The sequence below is a fragment of the Tachypleus tridentatus genome, unplaced genomic scaffold, assembly GCF_004210375.1.
Source record: "Tachypleus tridentatus isolate NWPU-2018 unplaced genomic scaffold, ASM421037v1 Hic_cluster_2, whole genome shotgun sequence".
Taxonomy (NCBI): Eukaryota; Metazoa; Arthropoda; class Merostomata; order Xiphosura; family Limulidae; genus Tachypleus; species Tachypleus tridentatus.
In genome coordinates this window covers 4,442,515-4,466,838 of record NW_027467782.1, presented here as the reverse complement: position 1 = coordinate 4,466,838, position 24,324 = coordinate 4,442,515, and positions in this window count along the sequence as shown.

Genomic DNA, 24,324 nt, shown 5'->3' with positions numbered 1-24,324 from the left:
ACAAGTGTTATATTAACATGAGTGTCTCTTGTTCTTTGTAACAAGTGTTACATTGACATGATTGTTTCTTGTTCTTTGTAACAAGTGTTACATTAACATGAGTGTCTTTTGTTCTTTGTAACAAGTGTTACATTAACATGAGTGTCTCTTGTTCTTTGTAACAAGCGTTATATTAACATGAATGTCCCTTGTTCTTTGTAACAAGTGTTATATTAACATGATTGTCTCTTGTTCTTTGTAACAAGTGTTACATTGACATGAGTGTCTCTTGTTCTTTGTAACAAGTGTTACATTAACATGAGTGTCTCTTGTTCTTTGTAACAAGTGTTACATTAACATGAGTGTCTCTTGTTCTTTGTAACAAGTGTTATATTAACACGATTTCTCTTGTTCTTTGTAACAAGTGTTACATTGACATGATTGTTTCTTGTTCTTTGTAACAAGTGTTACATTAACATGAGTCTCTTTGTTCTTTGTAACAAGTGTTACATTAACATGAGTGTCTCTTGTTCTTTGTAACAAGTGTTATATTAACACGATTTCTCTCGTTCTTTGTAATAAGTGTTACATTAACATGAGTGTCTCTTGTTCTTTGTAACAAGTGTTATATTAACATGAGTGTCTCTTGTTCTTTGTAACAAGTGTTATATTAACATGATTGTCTCTTGTTCTTTGTAACAAGTGTTATATTAACATGATTGTTTTAACTTGTTCTTTCTTTGTAACAAGTGTTACATTAACATGAGTGTCTCTTGTTCTTTGTAACAAGTGTTACATTAACATGAGTGTCTCTTGTTCTTTGTAACAAGTGTTACATTAACATGAGTGTCTCTTGTTCTTTGTAACAAGTGTTATATTAACATGAGTGTCTCTTGTTCTTTGTAACAAGTGTTATATTAACATGAGTGTCTTTGTTCTTTGTAACAAGTGTTACATTAACATGATTGTCTCTTGTTCTTTGTAACAAGTGTTACATTAACATGATTGTCTCTTGTTCTTTGTAACAAGTGTTATATTAACATGATTGTTTCTTGTTCTTTGTAACAAGTGTTACATTAACATGAGTGTCTCTTGTTCTTTGTAACAAGTGTTATATTAACATGAGTGTCTCTTGTTCTTTGTAACAAGTGTTACATTAACATGAGTGTCTCTTGTTCTTTGTAACAAGTGTTACATTAACATGAGTGTCTCTTGTTCTTTGTAACAAGTGTTACATTAACATGAGTGTCTCTTGTTCTTTGTAACAAGTGTTATATTAACACGAGTTCTCTTGTTCTTTGTAACAAGTGTTACATTAACATGAGTGTCTCTTGTTCTTTGTAACAAGTGTTACATTAACATGAGTGTCTCTTGTTCTTTGTAACAAGTGTTACATTAACATGAGTGTCTCTTGTTCTTTGTAACAAGTGTTACATTAACATGAGTGTCTCTTGTTCTTTGTAACAAGTGTTACATTAACATGAGTGTCTCTTGTTCTTTGTAACAAGTGTTATATTAACACGAGTTTTCTTGTTCTTTGTAACAAGTGTTACATTAACATGAGTGTCTCTTGTTCTTTGTAACAAGTGTTATATTAACACGAGTCTCTCTGTTCTTTGTAACAAGTGTTACATTAACATGAGTGTCTTTTGTTCTTTGTAACAAGTGTTATATTAACACGAGTTCTCTTGTTCTTTGTAACAAGTGTTATATTAACATGATTGTCTCTTGTTCTTTGTAACAAGTGTTACATTAACATGAGTGTCTCTTGTTCTTTGTAATTAAAGTGTTACATTAACATGATATTAACATGTTCTCTTGTTCTTTGTAACAAGTGTTATATTAACATGAGTGTCTCTTGTTCTTTGTAACAAGTGTTACATTAACATGAGTGTCTCTTGTTCTTTGTAACAAGTGTTACATTAACATGAGTGTCTCTTGTTCTTTTGTAACAAGTGTTATATTAACACGAGTTCTCTTGTTCTTTGTAACAAGTGTTACATTGACATGATTGTTTCTTGTTCTTTGTAACAAGTGTTACATTAACATGAGTGTCTCTTGTTTTTTGTAACAAGTGTTACATTAACATGAGTGTCTTTTGTTCTTTGTAACAAGTGTTATATTAACATGAATGTCTCTTGTTCTTTGTAACAAGTGTTATATTAACATGAGTGTCTCTTGTTCTTTGTAACAAGTGTTACATTAACATGAGTGTCTCTTGTTCTTTGTAACAAGTGTTACATTAACATGAGTGTCTCTTGTTCTTTGTAACAAGTGTTACATTAACATGAGTGTCTCTTGTTCTTTGTAACAAGTGTTATATTAACACGAGTTCTCTTGTTCTTTGTAACAAGTGTTACATTAACATGAGTGTCTCTTGTTCTTTGTAACAAGTGTTATATTAACATGAGTGTCTCTTGTTCTTTGTAACAAGTGTTATATTAACATGATTGTCTCTTGTTCTTTGTAACAAGTGTTACATTAACATGATTGTTTCTTGTTCTTTGTAACAAGTGTTACATTAACATGAATGTCTCTTGTTCTTTGTAACAAGTGTTATATTAACATGAGTGTTTCTTGTTTTTTGTTATAAGTGTTATATTAACATGATTCTTTATTATAAGTCTTTTCTTTCTTTGTAACAAGTGTTACATTAACATGATTGTCTCTTGTTCTTTGTAACAAGTGTTATATTAACATGATTGTTTCTTGTTCTTTGTAACAAGTGTTACATTAACATGAATGTCCCTTGTTCTTTGTAACAAGTGTTATATTAACATGATTGTCTCTTGTTCTTTGTAATAAGTGTTACATTAACATGAGTGTCTTTGTTCTTTGTAACAAGTGTTACATTAACATGAATGTCCCTTGTTCTTTGTAACAAGTGTTATATTAACATGAGTGTCTCTTGTTCTTTGTAACAAGTGTTACATTAACATGAGTCTCTTGTTCTTTGTAACAAGTGTTATATTAACATGAGTGTCTCTTGTTCTTTGTAACAAGTGTTATATTAACATGAGTGTCTCTTGTTCTTTGTAACAAGTGTTACATTAACATGATTGTCTCTTGTTCTTTGTAACAAGTGTTATATTAACATGATTGTTTCTTGTTCTTTGTAACAAGTGTTACATTAACATGAATGTCCCTTGTTCTTTGTAACAAGTGTTATATTAACATGATTGTTCTTTGTCTTTGTAACAAGTGTTATATTAACATGAGTTCTCTTGTTCTTTGTAACAAGTGTTACATTAACATGATTGTCTCTTGTTCTTTGTAACAAGTGTTACATTAACATGAGTGTCTCTTGTTCTTTGTAACAAGTGTTACATTAACATGAGTGTCTCTTGTTCTTTGTAACAAGTGTTACATTAACATGAGTGTCTCTTGTTCTTTGTAACAAGTGTTACATTAACATGAGTGTCTCTTGTTCTTTGTAACAAGTGTTATATTAACGTGAGTGTCTCTTGTTCTTGTAACAAGTGTTACATTAACATGAGTGTTCTTTGTTCTTTGTAACAAGTGTTATATTAACATGAGTGTCTCTTGTTCTTTGTAACAAGTGTTACATTAACATGATTGTCTCTTGTTCTTTGTAACAAGTGTTACATTAACATGAGTGTCTCTTGTTCTTTGTAACAAGTGTTACATTAACATGAGTGTCTCTTGTTCTTTGTAACAAGTGTTATATTAACATGAGTGTCTCTTGTTCTTTGTAACAAGTGTTATATTAACATGAGTGTCTCTTGTTCTTTGTAACAAGTGTTACATTAACATGAGTTCTCTTGTTCTTTGTAACAAGTGTTACATTAACATGAGTGTCTCTTGTTCTTTGTAACAAGTGTTACATTAACATGAGTGTCTCTTGTTCTTTGTAACAAGTGTTATATTAACATGAGTGTCTCTTGTTCTTTGTAACAAGTGTTACATTAACATGAGTGTCTCTTGTTCTTTGTAACAAGTGTTACATTAACATGAGTGTCTCTTGTTCTTTGTAACAAGTGTTACATTAACATGAGTGTCTCTTGTTCTTTGTAACAAGTGTTACATTAACATGAGTGTCTCTTGTTTTTTGTAACAAGTGTTATATTAACACGAGTTCTCTTGTTCTTTGTAACAAGTGTTACATTGACATGATTGTTTCTTGTTCTTTGTAACAAGTGTTACATTAACATGAGTGTCTCTTGTTCTTTGTAACAAGTGTTACATTAACATGAGTGTCTCTTGTTCTTTGTAACAAGTGTTATATTAACATGAGTTCTCTTGTTCTTTGTAACAAGTGTTATATTAACATGAGTTCTCTTGTTCTTTGTAACAAGTGTTACATTAACATGAGTGTCTCTTGTTCTTTGTAACAAGTGTTACATTAACATGAGTGTCTCTTGTTCTTTGTAACAAGTGTTATATTAACACGAGTTCTCTTGTTCTTTGTAACAAGTGTTACATTGACATGATTGTTTCTTGTTCTTTGTAACAAGTGTTACATTAACATGAGTGTCTCTTGTTCTTTTGTAACAAGTGTTACATTAACATGAGTGTCTTTGTTCTTTGTAACAAGTGTTATATTAACATGAATGTCCCTTGTTCTTTGTGTAACAAGTGTTATATTAACATGATTGTCTCTTGTTCTTTGTAACAAGTGTTACATTAACATGAGTGTCTCTTGTTCTTTGTAACAAGTGTTACATTAACATGAGTGTCTCTTGTTCTTTGTAACAAGTGTTACATTAACATGAGTGTCTCTTGTTCTTTGTAACAAGTGTTATATTAACACGAGTTCTCTTGTTCTTTGTAATAAGTGTTACATTAACATGAGTGTCTTTTGTTCTTTGTAACAAGTGTTATATTAACTTGAGTGTTTCTTGTTTTTTGTAACGTGTTATATTAACATGATTGTCTCTTGTTCTTTGTAACAAGTGTTATATTAACATGATTGTTACTTGTTCTTCGTAACAAGTGTCACATTAACATGAATGTCCCTTGTTCTTTGTAACAAGTGTTACATTAACATGAGTGTTTTTGTTCTTTGTAACAAGTGTTACATTAACATGTCTCTAGTTCTTTGTAACAAGTGCTATATTAACGTGAGTGTTTCTTGTTTTTTATTATATGTGTTATATTAACACGACTTCTCGTTCTTTATTATAAGTGTCACATTAACATGATTGTCTCTTGTTCTTTGTAACAAGTGTTATATTAACATGATTGTTTCTTGTTCTTTGTAACAAGTGTTACATTGACATGATTGTTTCTTGTTCTTTGTAACAAGTGTTAGATTAACATCAGTCTCTTGTTCTTTGTAACAAGTGTTACATTAACATCAGTGTCTCTAGTTCTTTGTAACAAGTGTTATATTAACACGAGTTCTCTTGTTCTTTGTAACAAGTGTTACATTGACATGATTGTTTCTTGTTCTTTGTAACAAGTGTTACATTAACATGAGTGTCTCTTGTTCTTTGTAACAAGTGTTACATTAACATGAGTGTCTCTTGTTCTTTGTAACAAGTGTTATATTAACACGAGTTCTCTTGTTCTTTGTAACAAGTGTTACATTGACATGATTGTTTCTTGTTCTTTGTAACAAGTGTTACATTAACATGAGTGTCTCTTGTTTTTTGTAACAAGTGTTATATTAACACGAGTTCTCTTTTTTGTTACAAGTGTTATATTAACATGATTGTCTTTTATTCTTCGTAACAAGTGTTACATTAACATGAATGTCCCTTGTTTTTTGTAACAAGTGTTATATTAACACGACTTCTCTCGTTCTTTGTAATAAGTGTTATATTAACATGAGTTCTCTCTTGTTCTTTGTAACAAGTGTTACATTGACATGATTGTTTCTTGTTCTTTGTAACAAGTGTTACATTAACATGAGTGTCTCTTGTTCTTTGTAACAAGTGTTACATTAACATGAGTGTCTCTTGTTCTTTGTAACAAGTGTTATATTAACACGAGTTCTCTTGTTCTTTGTAACAAGTGTTATATTAACACGAGTTCTCTTGTTCTTTGTAACAAGTGTTACATTAACATGAGTGTCTCTTGTTCTTTGTAACAAGTGTTACATTAACATGAGTGTCTCTAGTTCTTTGTAACAAGTGTTATATTAACACGAGTTCTCTTGTTCTTTGTAACAAGTGTTACATTAACATGATTGTTCTCTTGTTCTTTGTAACAAGTGTTACATTAACATGAGTGTCTCTTGTTTTTTGTAACAAGTGTTACATTAACATGAGTGTCTCTTGTTCTTTGTAACAAGTGTTATATTAACATGAATGTCCCTTGTTCTTTGTAACAAGTGTTATATTAACACGAGTTCTCTTGTTCTTTGTAACAAGTGTTACATTAACATGAGTGTCTCTTGTTCTTTGTAACAAGTGTTACATTAACATGAGTGTCTCTTGTTCTTTGTAACAAGTGTTACATTAACATGAGTGTCTCTTGTTTTTGTAACAAGTGTTATATTAACACGATTTCTCTTGTTCCTTGTAACAAGTGTTACATTGACATGATTGTTTCTTGTTCTTTGTAACAAGTGTTAGATTAACATCAGTCTCTTGTTTTTTGTAACAAGTGTTATATTAACACGATTTCTCTTGTTCTTTGTAATAAGTGTTACATTAACATGAGTGTCTTTGTTCTTTGTAACAAGTGTTACATTAACATGAGTGTCTTTTGTTCTTTGTAACAAGTGTTATATTAACACGAGTGTCTCTTGTTCTTTGTAACAAGTGTTACATTAACATGATTGTTTCTTGTTCTTTGTAACAAGTGTTATATTAACACGAGTTCTCTCGTTCTTTGTAATAAGTTTTACATTAACATGAGTGTCTTTTGTTCTTTGTAACAAGTGCTATATTAACTTGAGTGTTTCTTGTTTTTTGTAACGTGTTATATTAACATGATTGTCTCTTGTTCTTTGAAACAAGTGTTATATTAACATGATTGTTACTTGTTCTTCGTAACAAGTGTCACATTAACATGAATGTCCCTTGTTCTTTGTAACAAGTGTTACATTAACATGTCTCTAGTTCTTTGTAACAAGTGCTATATTAACGTGAGTGTTTCTTGTTTTTTATTATATGTGTTATATTAACATGAATGTCCCTTGTTCTTTGTAACAAGTGTTATATTAACACGACTTCTCGTTCTTTGTTATAAGTGTCACATTAACATGATTGTCTCTTGTTCTTTGTAACAAGTGTTATATTAACATGATTGTTTGTTGTTCTTCGTTAGAAGTGTTAAATTAACATGAATGTCCCTTGTTCTTTGTAACAAGTGTTATATTGACACGATTTCTCTCGTTCTTTGTAATAAGTTTTACATTAACATGATTGTCTCTTGTTCTTTGTAACAAGTGTTAGATTAACACGAGTGTCTCTTGTTCTTTGTAACAAGTGTTACATTGACATGATTGTTTCTTGTTCTTTGTAACAAGTGTTAGATTAACATCAGTCTCTTGTTCTTTGTAACAAGTGTTACATTAACATCAGTGTCTCTAGTTCTTTGTAACAAGTGTTATATTAACACGAGTTCTCTTGTTCTTTGTAACAAGTGTTACATTGACATGATTGTTTCTTGTTCTTTGTAACAAGTGTTACATTAACATGAGTGTTTCTTGTTCTTTGTAACAAGTGTTACATTAACATGAGTGTCTCTTGTTCTTTGTAACAAGTGTTATATTAACACGAGTGTCTCTTGTTCTTTGTAACAAGTGTTACATTGACATGATTGTTTCTTGTTCTTTGTAACAAGTGTTACATTAACATGTAAGTTTCTTGTTTTTGATAACATGTGTTATATTAACATGAATGTCCCTTGTTTTTTGTAACAAGTGTTATATTAACACGACTTCTCTCGTTCTTTGTAATAAGTGTTACATTAACATGAGTGTCTTTGTTCTTTGTAACAAGTGTTACATTAACATGATTGTTTCTTGTTCTTTGTAACAAGTGTTACATTAACATGAGTGTCTCTTGTTCTTTGTAACAAGTGTTACATTAACATGAGTGTCTCTAGTTCTTTGTAACAAGTGTTATATTAACATGAGTTCTCTTGTTCTTTGTAACAAGTGTTACATTAACATGATTGTTTCTTGTTCTTTGTAACAAGTGTTACATTAACATGAGTGTCTCTTGTTTTTGTAACAAGTGTTACATTAACATGAGTGTCTTTTTACATTCTTTGTAACAAGTGTTACATTAACATGAGTGTCTCTTGTTCTTTGTAACAAGTGTTACATTAACATGAGTGTTTCTTGTTTTTGTAACAAGTGTTATATTAACATGATTGTTTCTTGTTCTTTGTAACAAGTGTTACATTAACATGAATGTCCCTTGTTCTTTGTAACAAGTGTTATATTAACATGAGTGTCTCTTTTTCTTTGTAACAAGTGTTACATTAACATGAGTGTCTTTGTTCTTTGTAACAAGTGTTACATTAACATGAGTGTCTCTTGTTCTTTGTAACAAGTGTTATATTAACATGAGTGTCTCTTGTTCTTTGTAACAAGTGTTACATTAACATGAGTGTCTCTTGTTCTTTGTAACAAGTGTTACATTAACATGAGTGTCTCTTGTTTTTGTAACAAGTGTTACATTAACATGATTGTTTCTTGTTCTTTGTAACAAGTGTTACATTAACATGAGTGTTTCTTGTTCTTTGTAACAAGTGTTATATTAACATGAGTGTCTCTTGTTCTTTGTAACAAGTGTTATATTAACATGAGTGTCTCTTGTTCTTTGTAACAAGTGTTATATTAACACGAGTTCTCTTGTTCTTTGTAACAAGTGTTACATTGACATGATTGTTTCTTGTTCTTTGTAACAAGTGTTACATTAACATGAGTGTCTTTTGTTCTTTGTAACAAGTGTTATATTAACATGATTGTCTCTTGTTCTTTGTAACAAGTGTTATATTAACATGATTGTCTCTTGTTCTTTGTAACAAGTGTTATATTAATGAATGTCTGATTGTTAACTTGTTCTTCTCTAACAAGTGTTACATTAACATGAATGTCTCTTGTTCTTTGTAACAAGTGTTACATTAACATGAGTCTCTTGTTCTTTGTAACAAGTGTTACATTAACATGAGTGTTTCTTGTTTTTGTAACAAGTGTTATATTAACATGAATGTCTCTTGTTCTTTGTAACAAGTGTTATATTAACATGAGTGTTTCTTGTTCTTTGTAATAAGTGTTACATTAACATGATTGTCTCTTGTTCTTTGTAACAAGTGTTATATTAACATGATTGTTTCTCGTTCTTTGTAACAAGTGTTACATTAACATGATTGTCTCTTGTTCTTTGTAACAAGTGTTACATTAACATGAGTGTCTCTTGTTCTTTGTAACAAGTGTTACATTAACATGAGTTGTCTCTTGTTCTTTGTAACAAGTGTTACATTAACATGAGTGTCTCTTGTTCTTTGTAACAAGTGTTACATTAACATGAGTGTCTCTTGTTCTTTGTAACAAGTGTTACATTAACATGAGTGTCTCTTGTTCTTTGTAACAAGTGTTACATTAACATGAGTGTTTCTTTGTTCTTTGTAACAAGTGTTACATTAACATGAGTGTCTCTTGTTCTTGTGTAACAAGTGTTATATTAACATGAGTGTCTCTTCTTTGTAACAAGTGTTACATTAACATGAGTGTCTCTTTTGTTCTTTGTAACAAGTGTTATATTAACATGATTTCTCTTGTTCTTTGTAACAAGTGTTACATTAACATGAGTGTCTCTTGTTCTTTGTAACAAGTGTTACATTAACATGAGTGTCTCTTTGTTCTTTGTAACAAGTGTTATATTAACATGATTGTTTCTTGTTCTTTGTAACAAGTGTTACATTAACATGAGTGTCTCTTGTTCTTTGTAACAAGTGTTATATTAACATGAGTGTCTCTTGTTCTTTGTAACAAGTGTTACATTAACATGAGTGTCTTTTGTTCTTTGTAACAAGTGTTACATTAACATGAGTGTCTCTTGTTCTTTGTAACAAGTGTTACATTAACATGAGTGTTTCTTGTTCTTTGTAACAAGTGTTACATTAACATGATTGTTTCTTGTTCTTTGTAACAAGTGTTACATTAACATGAGTGTCTTTTGTTCTTTGTAACAAGTGTTATATTAACATGAGTGTCTCTTGTTCTTTGTAACAAGTGTTACATTAACATGAGTGTCTCTTGTTCTTTGTAACAAGTGTTACATTAACATGAGTGTCTCTTGTTCTTTGTAACAAGTGTTATATTAACATGAGTGTTTCTTGTTTTTTTGTAACAAGTGTTATATTAACATGAATGTCTCTTGTTCTTTGTAACAAGTGTTATATTAACATGAGTGTCTTTTGTTCTTTCTTTTGTAATAAGTGTTACATTAACATGAGTGTCTCTTGTTCTTTGTAACAAGTGTTACATTAACATGAGTGTCTCTTGTTCTTTGTAACAAGTGTTACATTAACATGAGTGTCTTGTTGTTCTTTGTAACAAGTGTTACATTAACATGAGTGTTGTCTTGTTCTTTTAGTAACAAGTGTTATATTAACATGAGTGTCTTTGTTCTTTGTAACAAGTGTTATATTAACATGATTGTTTCTTGTTCTTTTTGTAACAAGTGTTACATTAACATGAGTGTCTCTTGTTCTTTGTAACAAGTGTTATATTAACATGAGTGTCTCTTGTTCTTTGTAACAAGTGTTATATTAACATGAGTGTCTCTTGTTCTTTGTAACAAGTGTTACATTAACATGAGTTCTCTTTTGTTCTTTGTAACAAGTGTTACATTAACATGAGTGTCTCTTGTTCTTTGTAACAAGTGTTACATTAACATGAGTGTCTCTTGTTCTTTGTAACAAGTGTTACATTAACATGTAACAAGTGTTATATTAACATCTTGTTCTTTGTTGTAACAAGTGTTACATTAACATGATTGTTTCTTGTTCTTTGTAACAAGTGTTACATTAACATGAGTGTCTCTTGTTCTTGTAACAAGTGTTATATTAACATGAGTTCTCTTGTTCTTTGTAACAAGTGTTACATTAACATGAGTGTCTCTTTGTTCTTTGTAACAAGTGTTATATTAACATGAGTGTCTCTTGTTCTTTGTAACAAGTGTTATATTAACATGAGTGTTTCTTTGTTCTTTGTAACAAGTGTTACATTAACATGAGTGTCTCTTGTTCTTTGTAACAAGTGTTATATTAACATGAGTGTCTCTTGTTCTTTGTAACAAGTGTTACATTAACATGAGTGTCTCTTGTTCTTTGTAACAAGTGTTATATTAACATGAGTGTCTCTTGTTCTTTGTAACAAGTGTTACATTAACATGAGTGTCTCTTGTTCTTTGTAACAAGTGTTATATTAACATGAGTGTTTCTTGTTCTTTGTAACAAGTGTTACATTAACATGAGTGTCTCTTTGTTCTTTGTAACAAGTGTTACATTAACATGAGTTTCTTTATATTAACATCAGTTCTTTGTAACAAGTGTTACATTAACATGATTGTTTTTGTTCTTTGTAACAAGTGTTACATTAACATGAGTGTCTCTTGTTCTTTGTAACAAGTGTTATATTAACATGATTGTTTCTTGTTCTTTGTAACAAGTGTTACATTAACATGAGTGTTTCTTGTTCTTTGTAACAAGTGTTACATTAACATGAGTGTCTCTTGTTCTTTGTAACAAGTGTTATATTAACATGAGTGTCTCTTGTTCTTTGTAACAAGTGTTACATTAACATGAGTGTTTCTTGTTCTTTGTAACAAGTGTTACATTAACATGAGTGTCTCTTGTTCTTTGTAACAAGTGTTATATTAACATGAGTGTTTCTCTGTTCTTTGTAACAAGTGTTACATTAACATGATTGTTTCTTGTTCTTTGTAACAAGTGTTACATTAACATGAGTGTCTCTTGTTCTTTGTAACAAGTGTTATATTAACATGAGTGTTCTTGTTCTTTGTAACAAGTGTTACATTAACATGAGTGTCTCTTTGTTCTTTGTAACAAGTGTTATATTAACATGAGTGTCTCTTGTTCTTTGTAACAAGTGTTATATTAACATGATTGTCTTCTTGTTTTTTGTAACAAGTGTTACATTAACATGAGTGTCTCTTGTTCTTTGTAACAAGTGTTATATTAACATGAGTTTCTTGTTCTTTGTAACAAGTGTTACATTAACATGAGTGTCTTTGTTCTTGTAACAAGTGTTATATTAACATGAGTTCTCTTGTTCTTTGTAACAAGTGTTACATTAACATGAGTGTTTTTTTTTCTTTGTAACAAGTGTTACATTAACATGAGTGTCTCTTGTTCTTTGTAACAAGTGTTACATTAACATGAGTGTCTCTTGTTCTTTGTAACAAGTGTTACATTAACATGAGTGTCTCTTTGTTCTTTGTAACAAGTGTTATATTAACATGAGTGTCTTTTGTTCTTTGTAACAAGTGTTACATTAACATGAGTGTCTCTTGTTCTTTGTAACAAGTGTTATATTAACATGAGTGTTCTTTTGTTCTTTGTAACAAGTGTTACATTAACATGAGTGTCTTTTGTTCTTTGTAACAAGTGTTACATTAACATGAACAAGTGTCTCTTGTTCTTTGTAACAAGTGTTACATTAACATGAGTGTCTCTTGTTCTTTGTAACAAGTGTTATATTAACATGAGTGTCTCTTGTTCTTTGTAACAAGTGTTACATTAACATGAGTGTCTCTTGTTCTTTGTAACAAGTGTTACATTAACATGATTGTTTCTTGTTCTTTGTAACAAGTGTTATATTAACATGAGTGTCTCTTGTTCTTTGTAACAAGTGTTACATTAACATGAGTGTCTTTGTTCTTTGTAACAAGTGTTACATTAACATGAGTGTCTCTTGTTCTTTGTAACAAGTGTTATATTAACATGAGTGTTTTGTTCTTTGTAACAAGTGTTATATTAACATGAGTGTTTTGTTCTTTGTAACAAGTGTTACATTAACATGAGTGTCTTTGTTCTTTGTAACAAGTGTTACATTAACATGAGTGTCTCTTGTTCTTTGTAACAAGTGTTACATTAACATGAGTTCTTTTTGTTCTTTGTAACAAGTGTTATATTCTACATTAACATGAGTGTCTCTTGTTCTTGTTCTAACAAGTGTTACATTAACATGAGTGTCTCTTGTTCTTTGTAACAAGTGTTATATTAACATGAGTTCTCTTGTTCTTTGTAACAAGTGTTACATTAACATGAGTGTCTTTTTGTTCTTTGTAACAAGTGTTATATTAACATGAGTTTCTTTGTTCTTTGTAACAAGTGTTACATTAACATGATTGTCTCTTGTTCTTTGTAACAAGTGTTACATTAACATGAGTGTCTCTTGTTCTTTGTAACAAGTGTTATATTAACATGAGTGTTCTTGTTCTTTGTAACAAGTGTTATATTAACATGAGTGTTTCTTTTGTTCTTACATTAACATGAGTGTTATGCTATATTAACATGAATGTCTCTTGTCTTTGTAACAAGTGTTACATTAACATGAGTGTCTCTTGTTCTTTGTAACAAGTGTTACATTAACATGAGTGTCTCTTGTTCTTTGTAACAAGTGTTATATTAACATGAGTGTCTCTTGTTCTTTGTAACAAGTGTTATATTAACATGAGTGTCTCTTGTTGTTTTAACAAGTGTAATTAACAAGTGTTACATTAACATGAGTGTCTTCTTGTTCTTTGTAACAAGTGTTATATTAACATGAGTGTTCTCTTGTTCTTTGTAACAAGTGTTATATTAACATGAGTGTCTCTTGTTCTTTGTAACAAGTGTTACATTAACATGAGTTGTTTCTTGTTCTTTGTAACAAGTGTTACATTAACATGAGTGTTCTTGTTCTTGTAACAAGTGTTACATTAACATGAGTGTTTCTTGTTCTTGTAACAAGTGTTATATTAACATGAGTGTTTCTTGTTTTCGTAACAAGTGTTATATTAACATGAATGTCTCTTGTTCTTTGTAACAAGTGTTATATTAACACGAGTGTTTCTTGTTCTTTGTAACAAGTGTTATATTAACATGAGTGTCTCTTGTTCTTTGTAACAAGTGTTATATTAACATGAGTGTCTCTTGTTCTTTTGTAACAAGTGTTATATTAACATGAGTGTCTCTTTTCTTTGTAACAAGTGTTATATTAACATGAGTGTTTCTTGTTCTTTGTAACAAGTGTTATATTAACATGAATGTCCCTTGTTCTTTGTAACAAGTGTTATATTAACACGAGTTCTCTTGTTCTTTGTAACAAGTTCTTGTAACTTTGTTCTTGTAACAAGTGTTACATTAACATGAGTGTCTTTGTTTTTGTAACAAGTGTTATATTAACATGAGTGTCTCTTGTTCTTTGTAACAAGTGTTACATTGACATGATTGTTTCTTGTTCTTTGTAACAAGTGTTACATTAACATGAGTGTCTCTTGTTCTTTGTAACAAGTGTTATATTAACATGAGTTTTCTTTTGTTCTTTGTAACAAGTGTTACATTAACATGAGTGTCTTTTTGTTCTTTGTAACAAGTGTTATATTAACATGAGTGTCTCTTGTTCTTTGTAACAAGTGTTACATTAACATGATTGTTTCTTGTTCTTTGTAACAAGTGTTATTTAACATGAGTGTCTCTTGTTCTTGTAACAAGTGTTATATTAACATGATTGTTTCTTGTTCTTTGTAACAAGTGTTACATTAACATGAATGTCCCTTGTTCTTTGTAACAAGTGTTATATTAACATGAGTGTTTCTTTGTTCTTTGTAACAAGTGTTATATTAACATGAGTTCTCTTGTTCTTTGTAACAAGTGTTACATTAACATGAGTGTCTTTAGTTCTTTGTAACAAGTGTTATATTAACATGATTGTCTCTTGTTCTTTGTAACAAGTGTTATATTAACATGAGTGTCTCTTGTTCTTTGTAACAAGTGTTACATTAACATGAGTGTCTCTTGTTCTTTGTAACAAGTGTTATATTAACATGATTGTCTCTTGTTCTTTGTAACAAGTGTTATATTAACATGAGTGTCTTTTGTTCTTTGTAACAAGTGTTATATTAACATACGAGTGTCTCTTGTTCTTTGTAACAAGTGTTACATTAACATGAGTGTCTCTTGTTCTTTGTAACAAGTGTTACATTAACATGAGTGTCTCTTGTTCTTTTGTAACAAGTGTTATATTAACATGAGTGTCTTTTGTTCTTGTAACAAGTGTTACATTAACATGAGTCTTGTTCTTTGTCAAGTGTTACATTAACATGAGTGTCTTTTGTTCTTTGTAACAAGTGTTATATTAACATGAGTGTCTCTTGTTCTTTGTAACAAGTGTTACATTAACATGAGTGTCTCTTGTTCTTGTAACAAGTGTTACATTAACATGAGTGTCTCTTGTTTTTTTGTAACAAGTGTTATATTAACATGATTGTTTCTTGTTCTTTGTAACAAGTGTTACATTAACATGAGTGTCTCTTGTTCTTTGTAACAAGTGTTATATTAACATGAGTGTTTCTTGTTCTTTGTAACAAGTGTTACATTAACATGAGTGTCTCTTGTTCTTTGTAACAAGTGTTACATTAACATGAGTGTCTCTTTGTTCTTTGTAACAAGTGTTATATTAACATGAGTTTTCTTGTTCTTTGTAACAAGTGTTATATTAACATGAGTGTCTCTTGTTCTTTGTAACAAGTGTTACATTAACATGAGTGTTTCTTGTTCTTTGTAACAAGTGTTACATTAACATGAGTGTCTCTTGTTCTTTGTAACAAGTGTTACATTAACATGAGTGTCTTTGTTCTTTGTAACAAGTGTTACATTAACATGAGTGTCTCTTGTTCTTTGTAACAAGTGTTATATTAACATGAGTGTCTCTTGTTCTTGTAACAAGTGTTACATTAACATGAGTGTCTCTTGTTCTTTGTAACAAGTGTTATATTAACACGAGTTCTCTTGTTCTTTGTAACAAGTGTTACATTAACATGATTCTTTCTTTTTTGTAACAAGTGTTATATTAACATGATTGTCTCTTGTTCTTTGTAACAAGTGTTACATTAACATGAGTGTTTCTTGTTCTTTGTAACAAGTGTTACATTAACATGAGTGTCCCTTGTTCTTTGTATATTAACATGACATTAACATCAATGTCCCTTGTTCTTTGTAACAAGTGTTATATTAACATGATTGTCTCTTGTTCTTTTGTAACAAGTGTTACATTAACATGAGTGTTCTTGTTCTTTGTAACAAGTGTTATATTAACACGAGTGTTTCTTGTTCTTTGTAACAAGTGTTATATTAACATGATTGTCTCTTGTTCTTTGTAACAAGTGTTATATTAACATGAGTGTCTCTTGTTCTTTGTAACAAGTGTTACATTAACATGAATGTCTCTTTGTTCTTTGTAACAAGTGTTATATTAACATGAGTGTCCTTGTTCTTTTGTAACAAGTGTTATATTAACATGATTGTCTCTTGTTCTTTGTAACAAGTGTTACATTAACATGAGTGTCTCTTGTTCTTTGTAACAAGTGTTATATTAACATGATTGTTTCTTGTTTTGTAATAAGTGTTACATTAACATGAGTGTCTCTTGTTCTTTGTAACAAGTGTTACATTAACATGAGTGTCTCTTGTTCTTTGTAACAAGTGTTACATTAACATGAATGTCTCTTGTTCTTTGTAACAAGTGTTACATTAACATGAGTGTCTCTTGTTCTTTCTTGTAACAAGTGTTACATTAACATGAGTGTCTCTTGTTCTTTGTAACAAGTGTTATATTAACACGAGTGTCTCTTGTTCTTTGTAACAAGTGTTATATTAACATGATTGTTTCTTGTTCTTTGTAACAAGTGTTACATTAACATGAGTGTCTTTTGTTCTTGTAACAAGTGTTACATTAACATGAGTGTTTCTTGTTCTTTGTAACAAGTGTTATATTAACATGAGTGTCTTTGTTCTTTTGTAACAAGTGTTACATTAACATGAGTGTCTCTTGTTCTTTGTAACAAGTGTTATATTAACATGAGTGTCTCTTGTTCTTTGTAACAAGTGTTACATTAACATGATTGTCTCTTGTTCTTTGTAACAAGTGTTATATTAACATGAGTTCTCTTGTTCTTTGTAACAAGTGTTACATTGACACGATTCTCTTGTTCTTTTTGTAACAAGTGTTACATTAACATGAGTGTCTCTTGTTCTTTTTGTAACAAGTGTTATATTAACATGAGTTTTCTTGTTCTTTGTAACAAGTGTTATATTAACATGATTGTTTCTTTGTTCTTTGTAACAAGTGTTACATTAACATGAATGTCTCTTGTTCTTTGTAACAAGTGTTATATTAACATGAGTTTCTCTTGTTCTTTGTAACAAGTGTTACATTAACATGAGTGTCTTTGTTCTTTGTAACAAGTGTTACATTAACATGAGTGTCTCTTGTTCTTTGTAACAAGTGTTATATTAACATGAGTGTCTCTTGTTCTTTTGTAACAAGTGTTATATTAACACGAGTTTCTCTTGTTCTTTGTAACAAGTGTTACATTAACATGAGTTCTCTTGTTCTTTGTAACAAGTGTTACATTAACATGAGTGTTTCTTGTTCTTTGTAACAAGTGTTATGATTGTTTCTTGTTCTTTGTAACAAGTGTTATATTAACATGAGTGTCTCTTTGTTCTTTGTAACAAGTGTTACATTAACATGATTGTCTCTTGTTCTTTGTAACAAGTGTTATATTAACATGAGTTCTCTTGTTCTTTGTAACAAGTGTTATATTAACATGAGTTCTTTTGTTCTTTGTAACAAGTGTTATATTAACATGAGTGTCTCTTGTTCTTTGTAACAAGTGTTACATTAACATGATTGTCTCTTGTTCTTTGTAACAAGTGTTATATTAACATGAGTGTCTCTTGTTCTTTGTAACAAGTGTTACATTAACATGATTGTCTTTGTTGTTTTGTAACAAGTGTTATATTAACATGATTGTTCTTGTTCTTTGTAACAAGTGTTATATTAACATGAGTGTCTCTTGTTCTTTGTAACAAGTGTTACATTAACATGAGTGTCTCTTGTTCTTTTGTAACAAGTGTTATATTAACATGAGTGTCTCTTGTTCTTTGTAACAAGTGTTACATTAACATGAGTGTTCTTGTTCTTTGTAAAAGTGTTATATTAACATGAATGTCTCTTGTTCTTTGTAACAAGTGTTATATTAACATGAGTTCTCTTGTTCTTTGTAACAAGTGTTAAATTAACATGATTGTTTTTGTTCTTTGTAACAAGTGTTACATTAACATGAGTGTCTTCTTGTTCTTTGTAACAAGTGTTATATTAACATGAGTGTCTCTTGTTCTTTGTAACAAGTGTTACATTTGTAACAAGTGTTACATTAACATGATTGTCTTGTTCTTTGTAACAAGTGTTACATTAACATGAGTGTCTCTTTGTTTTTGTAACAAGTGTTAAATTAACATGAGTGTTTTGTTTTTTTGTAACAAGTGTTACATTAACATGAGTGTCTCTTGTTCTTTGTAACAAGTGTTATATTAACATGAGTTGTCTCTTGTTCTTTGTAACAAGTGTTATATTAACATGAGTGTCTCTTGTTCTTTGTAACAAGTGTTATATTAACATGAGTCCTTGTTCTTTGTAACAAGTGTTATATTAACATGATCTTCTTTCTGTAACAAGTGTTACATTAACATGAAGGTCTCTTGTTCTTTGTAACAAGTGTTATATTAACATGAATGTTCTCTTCTTTGTAATAAGTGTTATATTAACATGAGTGTCTCTTGTTCTTTGTAACAAGTGTTACATTAACATGAGTGTCTCTTGTTCTTTGTAATAAGTGTTACATTAACATGAGTGTCTCTTGTTCTTTGTAACAAGTGTTACATTAACATGATTGTTTCTTGTTCTTTGTAACAAGTGTTACATTAACATGAGTGTCTCTTGTTCTTTGTAACAAGTGTTACATTAACATGAGTGTCTTGTTCTTTGTAACAAGTGTTATATTAACATGAGTGTCTCTTGTTCTTTGTAACAAGTGTTACATTAACATGAGTGTTTCTTGTTCTTTGTAACAAGTGTTACATTAACATGAGTGTCTCTTGTTCTTGTAACAAGTGTTATATTAACATGAGTTCTTTCTTGTTCTTTGTAACAAGTGTTACATTAACATTGAATGTCTCTTGTTCTTTGTAACAAGTGTTATATTAACATGAGTGTCTCTTTGTTCTTTGTAATAAGTGTTACATTAACATGATTGTTTCTTGTTCTTCGTAACAAGTGTTACATTAACATGAATGTCCCTTGTTCTTTGTAACAAGTGTTATATTAACATCAGTTTCTCTGTTCTTTGTAACAAGTGTTACATTAACATGAGTGTCTTTTTTTTTTGTAACAAGTGTTACATTAACATGAGTGTCTCTTGTTCTTTGTAACAAGTGTTACATTAACATGAGTGTCTCTTGTTCTTTGTAACAAGTGTTATATTAACATGAGTGTCTCTTTGTTCTTTGTAACAAGTAAGTTACATTATACATGAGTGTTTCTTGTTCTTTTAACAAGTGTTACATTAACATGAGTGTCTCTTGTTTTTTGTAACAAGTGTTATATTAACACGAGTTCTCTTGTTCTTTGTAACAAGTGTTATATTAACATGAGTTCTTTTTGTTCTTTTGTAACAAGTGTTATATTAACATGATTGTCTTTGTTCTTTTGTAACAAGTGTTACATTAACATGAGTGTTTCTTGTTCTTTGTAACAAGTGTTATATTAACATGAGTGTCCCTTGTTCTTTGTAACAAGTGTTATATTAACACGAGTGTTCTTGTTCTTTGTAATAAGTGTTACATTAACATGATTGTCTCTTGTTCTTTGTAACAAGTGTTACATTAACATGAGTGTCTCTTGTTCTTTGTAACAAGTGTTATATTAACACGAATGTTGCCTTGTTCTTTGTAACAAGTGTTACATTATCATGATTGTTTTTGTTCTTTGTAACAAGTGTTACATTAACATGAGTGTCTCTTGTTCTTTGTAACAAGTGTTATATTAACATGAGTGTCTCTTGTTCTTTGTAACAAGTGTTACATTAACATGATTGTCTCTTGTTCTTTGTAATAAGTGTTATATTAACATGAGTGTCTTCTTGTTTTGTAACAAGTGTTACATTAACATGAGTGTCCCTTGTTCTTTGTAACAAGTGTTATATTAACATGAGTTCTCTTGTTCTTTTGTAACAAGTGTTATATTAACATGAGTGTCTCTTTGTTCTTTGTAACAAGTGTTACATGTAACGTGATTGTCTCTTTGTAACAAGTGTTACATTAACATGAAAGTGTCTTGTTCTTTGTAACAAGTGTTATATTAACATGAGTGTCTTTTTTGTTCTTTGTAACAAGTGTTATATTAACATGATTGTTTCTTGTTTTTTGTAACAAGTGTTACATTAACATGAATGTCCCTTGTTCTTTGTAACAAGTGTTACATTAACACGATTTCTCTGTTCTTTGTAATAAGTGTTATATTAACATGAGTGTCTTTGTTCTTTGTAACAAGTGTTACATTAACATGAGTTTTCTTGTTGTTTGTAACAAGTGTTATATTAACATGATTGTTCTTGTTCTTTGTAATAAGTGTTATATTAACATGAGTGTCTCTTGTTCTTTGTATACAAGTGTTATATTAACATGAGTGTCTCTTGTTCTTTGTAATAAGTGTTATATTAACATGAATGTCTCTTGTTCTTTGTAACAAGTGTTATATTAACACGAGTTCTCTTGTTCTTTGTAAGAAGTGTTACATTAACATGAGTGTCTCTTGTTCTTTGTAACAAGCATTATATTATTTTTGTTCTTTGTAATGTTATATTAACATGACTGTTCTTGTTCTTGTAACAAGTGTTATATTAACATGAGTGTCTTTTAAAATATAGCCACAATGTCCCTTTGTTCTTTTGTAACAAGTGTTATATTAACATGAGTTCTTTTGTTCTTTGTAACAAGCGGTGCATTAATATGATTGTTCTTGTTCTTTGTAATAAGTGTTACATTAACACGAGTGTTCCTTGTTCTTGTAACAAGTGTTATATTAACATCGAATCTCTCGTTCTTTGTAACAAGTGTTATATATTAACACGATTGTGTCTTGTTCTTTGTAATAAGTGTTACATTAACATGATTGTTTTTTGTCTCTTTGTAACAAGTGTTATATTAACACGATTGTCTCTTGTTCTTTGTAACAAGTGTTACATTAACATGAGTGTTACATTAACTTGTTCTTTTCTTTGTAACAAGTGTTACATTAACATGAGTGTCTCTTGTTCTTTGTAACAAGTGTTACATTAACATGAGTGTCTCTTGTTCTTTGTAACAAGTGTTACATTAACATGAGTGTCTCTTGTTCTTTGTAACAAGTGTTACATTAACATGAGTGTCTCTTGTTCTTTGTAACAAGTGTTACATTAACATGAGTGTCTCTTGTTCTTTGTAACAAGTGTTACATTAACATGAGTGTCTCTTGTTCTTTGTAACAAGTGTTACATTAACATGAGTGTCTCTTGTTCTTTGTAACAAGTGTTATATTAACATGATATGTCTCTTGTTCTTTGTAACAAGTGTTACATTAACATGAGTGTCTCTTGTTCTTTGTAACAAGTGTTACATTAACATGAGTGTCTCTTGTTCTTTGTAACAAGTGTTACATTAACATGAGTGTCTCTTGTTCTTTGTAACAAGTGTTACATTAACATGAGTGTCTTCTTTGTTCTTTGTAACAAGTGTTACATTAACATGAGTGTCTCTTGTTCTTTGTAACAAGTGTTACATTAACATGAGTGTTTCTTGTTCTTTGTAACAAGTGTTACATTAACATGAGTGTCTCTTGTTCTTTGTAACAAGTGTTACATTAACATGAGTGTCTCTTGTTCTTTGTAACAAGTGTTATATTAACATGAGTGTCTCTTGTTCTTTGTAACAAGTGTTACATTAACATGAGTGTCTCTTGTTCTTTGTAACAAGTGTTACATTAACATGAGTGTCTCTTGTTCTTTGTAACAAGTGTTATATTAACATGAGTGTTCTTGTTCTTTGTAACAAGTGTTACATTAACATGATTGTTTCTTGTTCTTTGTAACAAGTGTTACATTAACATGAGTGTCTCTTGTTCTTTGTAACAAGTGTTACATTAACATGAGTGTCTTGTTACATTAACATGTTCTTTGTAACAAGTGTTACATTAACATGAGTGTCTCTTGTTCTTTGTAACAAGTGTTACATTAACATGAGTGTCTCTTGTTCTTTGTAACAAGTGTTACATTAACATGAGTGTCTCTTGTTCTTTGTAACAAGTGTTATATTAACATGAGTGTCTCTTGTTCTTTGTAACAAGTGTTACATTAACATGAGTGTCTCTTGTTCTTTGTAACAAGTGTTATATTAACATGAGTGTCTCTTGTTCTTTGTAACAAGTGTTACATTAACATGAGTGTCTCTTGTTCTTTGTAACAAGTGTTACATTAACATGAGTGTCTCTTGTTCTTTGTAACAAGTGTTACATTAACATGAGTGTCTCTTGTTCTTTGTAACAAGTGTTACATTAACATGAGTGTCTCTTGTTCTTTTGTAACAAGTGTTACATTAACATGAGTGTCTCTTGTTCTTTGTAACAAGTGTTACATTAACATGAGTGTCTCTTGTTCTTTGTAACAAGTGTTATATTAACATGAGTGTCTCTTGTTCTTTGTAACAAGTGTTACATTAACATGAGTGTCTCTTGTTCTTTGTAACAAGTGTTACATTAACATGAGTGTCTCTTGTTCTTTGTAACAAGTGTTACATTAACATGAGTGTCTTCTTGTTCTTTGTAACAAGTGTTACATTAACATGAGTGTCTCTTGTTCTTTGTAACAAGTGTTATATTAACATGAGTGTCTCTTGTTCTTTGTAACAAGTGTTACATTAACATGAGTGTCTCTTGTTCTTTGTAACAAGTGTTACATTAACATGAGTGTCTCTTGTTCTTTGTAACAAGTGTTACATTAACATGAGTGTCTCTTGTTCTTTGTAACAAGTGTTACATTAACATGAGTGTCTCTTGTTCTTTGTAACAAGTGTTATATTAACATGAGTGTTTCTTGTTCTTTGTAACAAGTGTTACATTAACATGAGTGTCTCTTGTTCTTTGTAACAAGTGTTATATTAACATGAGTGTCTCTTGTTCTTCTTTGTAACAAGTGTTACATTAACATGAGTGTCTCTTGTTCTTTGTAACAAGTGTTATATTAACATGAGTGTCTCTTGTTCTTTGTAACAAGTGTTACATTAACATGAGTGTCTCTTGTTCTTTGTAACAAGTGTTACATTAACATGAGTGTCTCTTGTTCTTTGTAACAAGTGTTATATTAACATGAGTGTCTCTTGTTCTTTGTAACAAGTGTTACATTAACATGAGTGTCTCTTGTTCTTTGTAACAAGTGTTACATTAACATGAGTGTCTCTTGTTCTTTGTAACAAGTGTTACATTAACATGAGTGTCTCTTGTTCTTTGTAACAAGTGTTACATTAACATGAGTGTCTCTTGTTCTTTGTAACAAGTGTTACATTAACATGAGTGTCTCTTGTTCTTTGTAACAAGTGTTACATTAACATGAGTGTCTCTTGTTCTTTGTAACAAGTGTTACATTAACATGAGTGTCTCTTGTTCTTTGTAACAAGTGTTACATTAACATGAGTGTCTCTTGTTCTTTGTAACAAGTGTTACATTAACATGAGTGTCTCTTGTTCTTTGTAACAAGTGTTATATTAACATGAGTGTCTCTTGTTCTTTGTAACAAGTGTTACATTAACATGATTGTCTCTTGTTCTTTGTAACAAGTGTTACATTAACATGAGTGTCTCTTGTTCTTTGTAACAAGTGTTACATTAACATGAGTGTCTCTTGTTCTTTGTAACAAGTGTTATATTAACATGAGTGTTCTCTTGTTCTTTGTAACAAGTGTTACATTAACATGAGTGTCTCTTGTTCTTTGTAACAAGTGTTACATTAACATGAGTTCTCTTGTTCTTTTTGTAACAAGTGTTACATTAACATGAGTGTCTCTTGTTCTTTGTAACAAGTGTTACATTAACATGAGTGTCTCTTGTTCTTTGTAACAAGTGTTACATTAACATGAGTGTCTCTTGTTCTTTGTAACAAGTGTTATATTAACATGAGTGTCTCTTGTTCTTTGTAACAAGTGTTACATTAACATGAGTGTCTCTCTGTTCTTTGTAACAAGTGTTACATTAACATGAGTGTCTCTTGTTCTTTGTAACAAGTGTTACATTAACATGAGTGTCTCTTGTTCTTTGTAACAAGTG